The following is a 9,922-nucleotide window of genomic DNA, read 5'->3' as shown; positions in this document are numbered from 1 at the left end:
TGGCTTTTTGCCTTTTCATTTTTTCTTGCTTTTGATTTTCTTTTTCAGGCCGACCTTCACCTTTGAGGGAATACCTCACCACCCCAAAGGCTACTACGAAGCTCCACCGCTTTGGTGGTAAGGTGTAGTTTTGTCACATATCAACCCGTTTCATCTTGTGGGTTTTCAACATGTCAAAAGTTCATAAGTCATTATCTTCGCGGCATAGACATAAATCACATATATGCCTACTCGGTACTCTTGATTATTAACCCAGAGGAACAACTACACAAGCCTCGAGCCCATCTCTCAACTCTTATTTTGCTACTTACCAATATTTTATAAGGCATTATGGCTTTTCTCTTAAGATATTTTCCTGCTAAACCCTTACAGACACTTGATCACTAGAGCCAATACCATCTCCTATTCTTGACTTTCTCAGCTTCATAGGATTTTTCTAGATTTCCTCTTCTAATCATTGACAACAAAAAAAACTTGAAACTTTCCTTTTACTTGGGCAGGTAGTAAGAACAAAATGAAGGCATATCATTGCATGATAAGACACTTTTAAAATGTTTTTAGGCACAACAAAAAATTTTCTCTTTCAAAAAAGTATTTGACATCAAATGGCATATCACTTGGAAGTAGGAACTCTCTTATACCAAAAGAGGAGTTTTTATGAAACCAGACTGATTTGTTGGGTAGAAGAACTTTATATGCTCTCCTATAGAAGTAGGGAAGATCAAACTATCCAATTCAAAAATCAAACTATCGAATTCAAAAATCAAATACAAATCATCTATTGTACTCTATCCCCGCCTATCTAATCACTCCTCCCTTGCACCTTATGCTAAATAAATCAAGAATTCAAGCAAAAAAATAAAATAGTTTATAGGAACATAAACACGTCCTAAAAACAAAGAAGTGAACCTATATTTTTTAAGTTGAACCCTTACCAACTATATGATATAAAATTTCACTCAAAAAAAAAAAAAATGAAAACAACAAAGCAAACCTTTCCATCAATGTCGTGTGAGGTTAATGACTAAAGATCCAAAATTCTAAAAAAAATGAAGACTACTAAATAATGTTGCAAATCCAACCTAATTGGTCCAACTGAAAACTGGTGGCCGTTTTACATATATTAAAGAAGTTTTAGATACAATTTTTTTTTGAAGGTCGTTTTTATATTTAAAAATGACTTTTAATTTGATGAAAATTCTATAAAAAACACAGGACAACAACTACAATGCCTAGTCTACTTCAAAAACGATCTCACAAATAAAAGTTCAATGTTCTCCAGAACCTTAGGCCATCTCCCCTTTGCACAAGGGGCCCCCCGGCTTGGTAATTTGGAGCACAAAGCACATCTAGGGCTAATTGCAGACGAATGAACAGAAAATAACAGAAAAGCACCAAACCTGAGTTTTTTTTTTTTTTAAAAGAAGAATTATTGATAGTCCAAGATTAGTTCGCCCTTCTAAAGGGCTCCCAAGGTCCACTGATCTTCCTGTATGCTAACAAAGAGGCATTCCCATGTTCAAGTCATTTCAGCCTTTGACGTGACGGGATTGCAAAGTGGCTTATTGGGGAGAAGCAGCTGGTGAAAGAACTTCAGAACCGCTACACCATACAAACAACCCAACCATTCCTATGCAAAAATGAAGCAGGATTGATTGTCTTCACTAGATATTAAGTTTAAATCCCAAACTTTCATAGAAGTGTACCAACAATTGTACTTGGAGCATGCAATTCAACTGAAAAAAAAACAGATTACGTGCCCCGAGGCATGTAAATACAGTAAAAGAAACTGTAATGGTGAGTAATTATGACTATGGCACGATATTTGAACTTACAAAAAGTAAACCAGGAATGTCATGAAATTGGACTGCATAGTTACTATGAAGATTCTAGTCACAAGACAAAACCCACATATCCCATCCATATACTGACAAGTTCATCATCGCCAGTCAAGCTATGATAAACATCGAAGAGAAAATCACACATTCTTGTTTCCCTATTTCTGTCTGTAGGACAAAGGAGCAGCGTAGTAATGAAATACCTAACCATCTCCTCTTTCTCCATATAAAACTGAAAACAAGTGCGTGAATTAAATCCAGGTCAAGGGATATTCTTAAATATCCAACACTGGTTTGTAGGAATACCTCTGGTGCATTAAACCAATTCCCATCGACCCACTTGAGGTGAAAGCGGAAGTCCCTGGCAGAGCCCTTCTCTTCAGAATGTAGGATCACGAGTCAAGTGCACAGATATATTGAACAGATCATGCTTCAGTTTGATTCCAGACTACTGTGGCCAACCATATTGTGGATTCCAATTACCACCCATCATGTTGGGCGCTCGATCAGTACCTGAATTGCCATAAGGACCTGATTGGGGATAATTTGGAGCCCGACGCCATAGGCACCAGCTCCAGATCTAGGACGGCCACCTCCAGGCATACTGGTTCCAACATAAACAGGACCTCAGCCTTGAGGTGGATAAGGTCCAGTAGCATATCCACCAGCTTGGCCACCACGATTTGGATTGTATCCACCACTTGGGTTTCCGCCTTGAGGATACCTGTTCTGTCCTCTTGGAGGTCCCCGAGGCTTATTGTAGTGGTGACTTGGCCCAACAACAACTTGAGGTGGGGCATTGGTTAGGGCCAGGCCTGATTTGTATATGCGGTCACCCTAGCTACTGAATTGGCGGCAAACGTTGATGCTGCTGAGGATACTGTAATTTTTGCCGCTTGGCTGTTTTTTCGTGCTGCCTTTGCTGTTGTCTTTTCTTCTTGGTCTGGAACACATGAGATGACTCGTATTTGGGTAAACTAAGAGGAAGGCCAGAACCGGCTATTAGAAGGCCATCAATTGTGACACTTGGCATGAACAAAAGATTTTGTACCCTTTCGGGTCACATGGCAATGGATCACACCAGAAATACTCAGCATCAAGTGCGTCTTTTGCTTATATCCTCTGAAAATAAGAAAATGAAACCATTAGGGGACAAACAAACACAAACAGCAGAGGATGCAAGGAGGAAAAAGGGTTGACATATCAACAGCAAACTTCAAGAAGAAAAGATAAAAACTGGAGAAATGCAAGAACATCAAGGAAGAATACAATCTCAACCAGATAAATATCATAGCTAGGAGGAAGGAGTGGTACCAACATATCTAACTCTAGTCTCTAGCTTTTACTTCAAAGCAGCTGAAGAACCTCTTGTAAATAGAAATAACGAGACACAGAATGCAGATCGAAACAGAAAATGCACCCAGTATTTCAATATGTAGAAATAGAATTCTACCTGACAAATTCGAAGAGAAATTTTAGAAAGTTATAAGAAATAAAGGGGACCACTATTCAAGCAAAAAGATTTTCAGTGTGTGCCCTTTTCCTCTCTCTCTCTCTCTCTCTCTCTCCCTCACTCTCACTAAAAACCATTCAGGTTTACAGTCAGTTATCTCTCTCTCCCTTCCTACCCTTCCTTTTTCAATTTTAACCAAAAAAAATGTTTTAAAAAAAAGGGATATCCAGATATGTCCCTTAAACGCAGTGCTGCATCTATGGTATGGGGAGTACAGGGACCATATCCCCATTCGCATGTGACTTAGCAGGGAACTGATTAGTTGGCTAGTCGGATTAACTGTTCACTAGCGGGACATCATAGCAACAATCGTTCTAAAGCTTAGCTCCTTAAGTCCAGCCTGTTCTGGAAACAAGATTTGACAACACTGAATGCTGAACAATTGCTGGCAACATTCTTCCAATAACATTCCACCAGACAAGGACAAGTTCAAAAATAGACCATAATTTTCTCAAGAAACACAGATTCCCTTTGTCGTTTTTAAGTCACAGAGAAGTTTGAATGTACATTTCCATATTTGGGAAGAAAACAAAATTGTAAATACATTGAAATGCCAGGTATCACTTTCATGTTATATACATCACAGTTATTTCATTTTGGTAGATGAACAGGACGCTAGTTGGGTAATTCATAATTTTTCAGAAAGCTATCAAAAGCACTAGCAACAATACTTTTAGAATCAAGTGAAGCAGTCATCAAATGCTTTAGTGTCACAACCTCACCTCTTGACACCCCTGTTCACAAATGCAGACTGAAATAGTAACTCGACAATGATGATGGGCAGAGAACTACATAACTCCCGAACATTTTTCTTATATTACTCTCATCACCACAAGTGGCTTGCAAAAAAGACATGGTACCGAACAAAAGAAGCTTGGAGGCCAACAATAGAAATATTTATATGACTGGACAATACAATGGCCAAGTATCATGTATGATTTTTTGTAGAAAATAAATTAGAACAATAAATATTAACTCAAAAAACCTCAACTTGGAAAAGTCTTGTAAAGGTTATTATTCATGTTTCTTTAGTAACTTAATATAGGAAGTCTTTCCTTTTCAGCACCAGAGAGAGAGAGAGAGAGAGAGAGAGAGAGAGAGAGGCTGTTGCAAGACTAACAAAAAAAAAAACGTAAAACCTTCATCTCTTTTTGCTGCAAAAAGAAATCCAAGGAAATACTAGTTCATGGTTCATTTGATTTTGGAGTTTGCGATGATTCTATCATTAGAATCCACAAATAAGAGATAATGCCCTATCTAGAAATAAAGACATTTACATGCACAAAGCTACTTAACGAATAAGAAGTAAAAGCCTTGTTCTCCAAACTTGGGGAAACTACCGAGATCACTATCAAAACAAGAAAGAGATTAACTCCCTTGGGAGCCCAAAGTTAGAAACTTAAGAACTTGATAAGTCTATAGTAAAGCTGACACTAAAACTGCTAAGGACACCCAAGGCCAAACTTGCAAAGTTATTTGTAGAGTGTCGTTCGTTTTGCAAGGACATTCAGATCTGGAGCAGGACTCACCACTTAATAATTATAAGAATTCAAGGAGTAGGTTTGCTACTCCCACTTTCCAGAACTCACATCCATACACTAAATCATTTGTGACAAAAGTTCAAACCTCCAAAACTCAGAGAATATAGCAAGATGATACCTGAGATGGGTCAAGAGTTAGCATCCGCTCCAACAAATCCAAAGCATGTCGATCAAAACTGATAGCAAAAATAACTGCATCTCAGGTGCACATTACCTCTATATAAACTGGAAACAATAACAATAATAAGGTGGTAAAGCACTGATAAACCACAAAACTACACAATCACAACATAACAAAAAGTAAATGTGAAAAAAAGATTTCCTCAAAACAAATTTTCACTATAAATCATTGTAAACCAGATTCATATGTTTTGTACTTACTGCTTAAATACATCTCTAAGGCGCCTCTTCATTGGTCTTGAAGGCTTGAAATTATTGTACCAAGGAATCTTTGAAACTCCCGGCCAGTTAACCTCATCTGGTGATCCACATAGTTCATGTAACGCTCGGCATTTGCAGGACGGGTCGGGTCAGGGTCCAGTCCCGGACCCGAATTCCACATGCGACAGGAGCCCGACACCGCCCTCTCCTCCCTTGTTTTTCTTTCTCCCTCGTTTCCCCCCTTAGTCTCTCCCTTAGCCACGACCGCAGCTCAGAGAAGAAGAAGAAGGCGACAGTGTCGGCGACGGTGATGACGGTGGCGGCGCTTGGGGTGTGCCCTGTCGTCCCCTCGCCTCTTTGTCTCTTCTCTCCTCTTCTTCCTTCCTCTCCTCCTCCCTCTTGCGCAGCCCTTCCGCCCCCCCTCCTTTCGTTTTTTTGTTGTTGTTGTCGTTTCTCTCCCCTCTCTACACACTCGCGTCTCTCTCTTCTGTCCGCCTCTCTCTGTCAACACCCTCACTCTCCCACCTGCTCTCTCTCTTCTCTCACGCACTCTCACCCTCACTGGCCTTCTTCCCCATTTCTGTCTGAACCCTCCCTCTCTCTGTTTCCCCTCTCTGTCACCACCCCTTTCTCTCATTCCTTTCAGCTACCCACACCACTACCGTGGGCCTCTCCTAATGACAGATTCCGGTTTGGAACTCTCTTTGGTCGATCTTTGACTCTTTTATGGCCTTTTATGTCAACTTGCCGCTTGGGGGCGCATATTTCCCCTCATACTAGTGGCTGGGATGCATCGGTGGAGGCGGCAGTGAGAGGTTTTGGCTGTTTGAAGATCACTTGAACTCGTGAGGTGGCTGCCGAAAGGATTGCAGCAGTCTAGACTCTTGATTTGGGGTGAGCAAGGCGTAATTGAGCCTATTTTATTGTATATTTCTCTTTGGAACATGTATAATTATTGTTTGAGCATGCTAGAAGGTAGAATTGATGATTTGAGATACATGTCAGCAACTTTTCTTTTTGGGGAAAGTGTAGGATTATGTTGGAGAAGCGTTGATTCATGTCTATAATGATCATTTAAGTATGATGGGTTAATTTTTCAAAGCAACAACCTTGCTTGTTTTCATCTCCCTGGCCATGTACACTTGACTGCAGTTCCAAGAACAATGAGAAGAATCAGTTTGAGAATTAGAAGAATTAACAATCGCTAGAGACAATTCCAGAACACAGAACAATATCATTAGTTCTACTTGTTTTCATTTATTTGTGTATATTAGTGCATATGTGTATGCATACGGGTGTGGTTCTCCAGTTTATCTAAGTGCCTGCATCTGCATTTTGGCAGCTTAAGAAGAAACTAGCCAAAAGATAGCACATAAATAGGAGGTTATTGAAGATTGAAGAAAGAAAAATAATATCAGAAAATCTCAGTTAACAATTTCACAGACTTACACTGTACAGTGGAAACACAAGCACAATTAAGAACCAAAAATAGCCCTATGCCTCAATAACAACAGGTGAATATGGGTTTATTTTGTGTTCCTGACAAGCTCAAAAATACGATAAAGAAATGTAAACACAAATTTTATGACCAGTATGACTCAATACTGTCGACTCAAACTGGAAGTCTGAAGGAACATATCCATTGGTCCCAACATGAAAGTAGTTTCCTTGAATTTATTAGACTTGCTGGTAGAAAGAAGCTCAAAGTTTAAGCAGTTCAAGTCGCCAGATATTGAAGAAGCAGATGTAGGCCTAAAAAGTTATAGCACTTTTTGGTAGAATGTTGAGAGGGATACCACATATCTATGTCTGAAGCACACACAAGCTTGTCTGCAATTCCTCCTAATAATGAAGAACTTTAGTGTTACTGAGAGCCCCTTCTAGCTAGTGAAAACTACATGTTAAATAATGCCCTTCTAGTGGGCAAATGGAACTTTCATTGTGTAAATCCATAGCTTTTACGATGTCTTCATTATAGTACATCAAGGGTCAGGACCCTATTTTATTGATTAACGGTTAACCGCTTGTAAATAAAAATGGATGCCCATTTTCCATATATCTATCCATTAAATCTTTCTATGTTAATTTGATATGCCTATATCCCGTGCATCTAACAGTGAGTTCATATTGGCTGTGAAAAACTATGTGATGCCTGCGTCTATGTGCTACTGAAAATGCAGCCATTTTGTTACTATGAACGTATATGCAACCACATGGAATATCCTAACCCTGGTTATCCCATGGTCATACTCTCAGTTACAATTCATACGGTGTGAAATCAAGAAGCAGATCACCAACGCATAGCACCAAATAGAAATCTCTTTGCACATTAACAGAAAATTCTTCGTGTAAATATCTACTAAAACCCTAATAGCCAGTCCAAAAGGGAAACATAGAAACAAAAACAGTTGATCAACCCAGAGAAGAAAGCCGTGAAAAGCCTCTTGAAGACCTCAAAGGAGACACAAGTAACCCCAACCCAACTTTAGGCAATCGGCCAAGACATTTCACGAAAACCAAACCCACACAGTTGAATGTCACTGATTGCTCAAATCGCTGCAAAACATAGGAAAGGAAAGCAAGAAATCATCATTGAAAAAGAGGAGAGAAAGTGGCGCTCCGAATTACTTGTAGGTGCCCTCACCGATCTGCTCGAGCTTCCCGAAGCAATCGATGCTCTGCAATCCCCACGAGGGAGACTCATCGAGGTTCAGCTGCCCGGGTGCGGCCGCCGCCATCTGTCGCTGCCACCCACCCTCCTGCCCCCACTTGAGGCATCGTCAAGGAAAGCACCAAAAGCCTTACGCGCCTATTTCAAGCAATCTCTTCCCCTCCTCTTCGTCCTCCTCCACCTCCTCCTCCTTCTGCTGCTGCTGCTGCACGTCAACAGGAGGGGATGAAGTAGAGACGGTTTCCGCAGAGGGTTTTCCCAATTCGAAGAGGATGAGGAAGAAAGCGAAAGTACGAGGATGCGACAACCTTGGTTGCTTTGCCAGTAAATCCAAGAGCAACAACGTAATTTACTCAGCCTTCAGGAATGGCTCTCCATCCACGAGCCGCCTAGGCTAGAGATATTCAGGAAATGTCTGTAAAACCAAAAGGGCATGTTTCGTCAAAATATTTGCCGTATGAAACGCAACAATAATCTGATAGCCACTTCATTAAAAATGACGCTCATGTTTACGTTTGTAGAAACATATTCCCTACTGATATAATTATTGTTTTTTATTCATAGGTGAGCGGGTGCCTTGATCGTCTTAAACTAAAAACAATAGTTTAATCCGATATGATCACATGGATACTTATAAATGATGTTTCTTGAAAATAAAATCATGATTAAAATTCGTTTCTTACGCACTGATATGGATCAAGAAAAGGAGTTCATAGAGAAACGCCCAAAACCGATCAAAATTAAACGCTCTGCCAATTGAAACCCTAAACCGATTGAAAGAGGTATTGAGAGAGCGAGGCGTGGATGGAGAGACAGAGAGAGTAAAAGGAGGTCATCACCTTTTCACCCGGCTGAGAAATTCGGAGACCTCGTCGCTGGAGCTGGTGGCGCCTGCTGCACAGCTTTGGGAAAGGAACGAAAAGGAGAGCGCAGAAATGAGAAATGGAGAAGAGAAGAAAGGAAGAAGGTCAGAGAGTCGAGAGAGATGGCGGTGAGAGGGAAAGGGAGAGGAGAGAGATTAGGAGTGGAAGCTTACGTATTTGGCCGGACGAGAAGGCCTGGGTGTCGCCGGAAGGCTGATGGTCGCGGGCTGGAAGAGAAAGCCCTAATGGGCAATTTTATTTTCCAAGGAAACTTATTTCGAAAATTATAAAAACTATCCCTCTTTACATTGCTTTTCAGGCCACCAAAGTTCGGATTAGCATGGTGCAGCGCCGTTAGTCGACTCGATAGGCTTCGTAGCCACTATCTTTTTTATAGTTAGAAAATCTTCGATTCCGATCGGTTAGTGAACTAGTTAACTCGGTTAGTGAACCAGTTCGAGCCGAGTTATTTATTTAATGAGTCGAGTTCAAGTTCATAAGTTGGCTCGTTCAAATAATCAAGTTGAGTTCGATCTCAATATGTAACTGCCGAATCGAGCTCTAGCCTTAATGGAGTTTGACAAACTTTAATCAAGTCAATATATGGAAACGAATTTACGAGTAAAGATAAAACCATGCCCTCATAAAATCTTGAAAAAAAATGTTCATACAAAGTGAATAAAATGTTGTTTACTTTGTACAAATGTCACATAGTCATCTTTCCATTCAAAATATTACAAACTGTTCGAGGCAAGTGCTTTGTCATTTCGGGGCGGAGCCAAGGTAGGGCCCCGGATGGGCCTTGGACCCACCTCAATTTTTTTTTAATTTTACATGAAAATTAAAAAAATCACTTGTTCAATATAAAAATTTTGAAAAAATTATTTATGCCCTAGTCAAAAATTAAAAACTTTAATTCAGCCCGCCTCATATCGCCCTAGAGTTCCTGCAAAACTACTTGAACTTGAGGCGTGCTATGCGGCTTTTTTCTTGTTCACTTGTAGGAGGCTATGTTTCAATATAATAAGGGAGATAGGTCATACATGCAAGTTGACGTACTTAAAGATATTTCCAAGTGCAACTCTGAATCCTATGAAATAGTTTGGCAGCATAGA

General features: G+C 40.1%; 1 pseudogene; it reads right to left on the bottom strand.

The window, feature by feature from the left end:
- Positions 1-1,823: 1,823 nt before the first annotated feature.
- Positions 1,824-8,011, bottom strand: LOC116256648 (cyclin-dependent kinase C-2-like; annotated as a pseudogene).
- Between the last annotated feature and the right edge of the window lie 1,911 nt (positions 8,012-9,922).

The sequence above is a fragment of the Nymphaea colorata genome, chromosome 6 (assembly GCF_008831285.2).
Source record: "Nymphaea colorata isolate Beijing-Zhang1983 chromosome 6, ASM883128v2, whole genome shotgun sequence".
NCBI lineage: Eukaryota > Viridiplantae > Streptophyta > Magnoliopsida > Nymphaeales > Nymphaeaceae > Nymphaea > Nymphaea colorata.
Note: the sequence above shows the minus strand (reverse complement) of the source record. Positions and strands in the feature narration are given on the sequence as shown.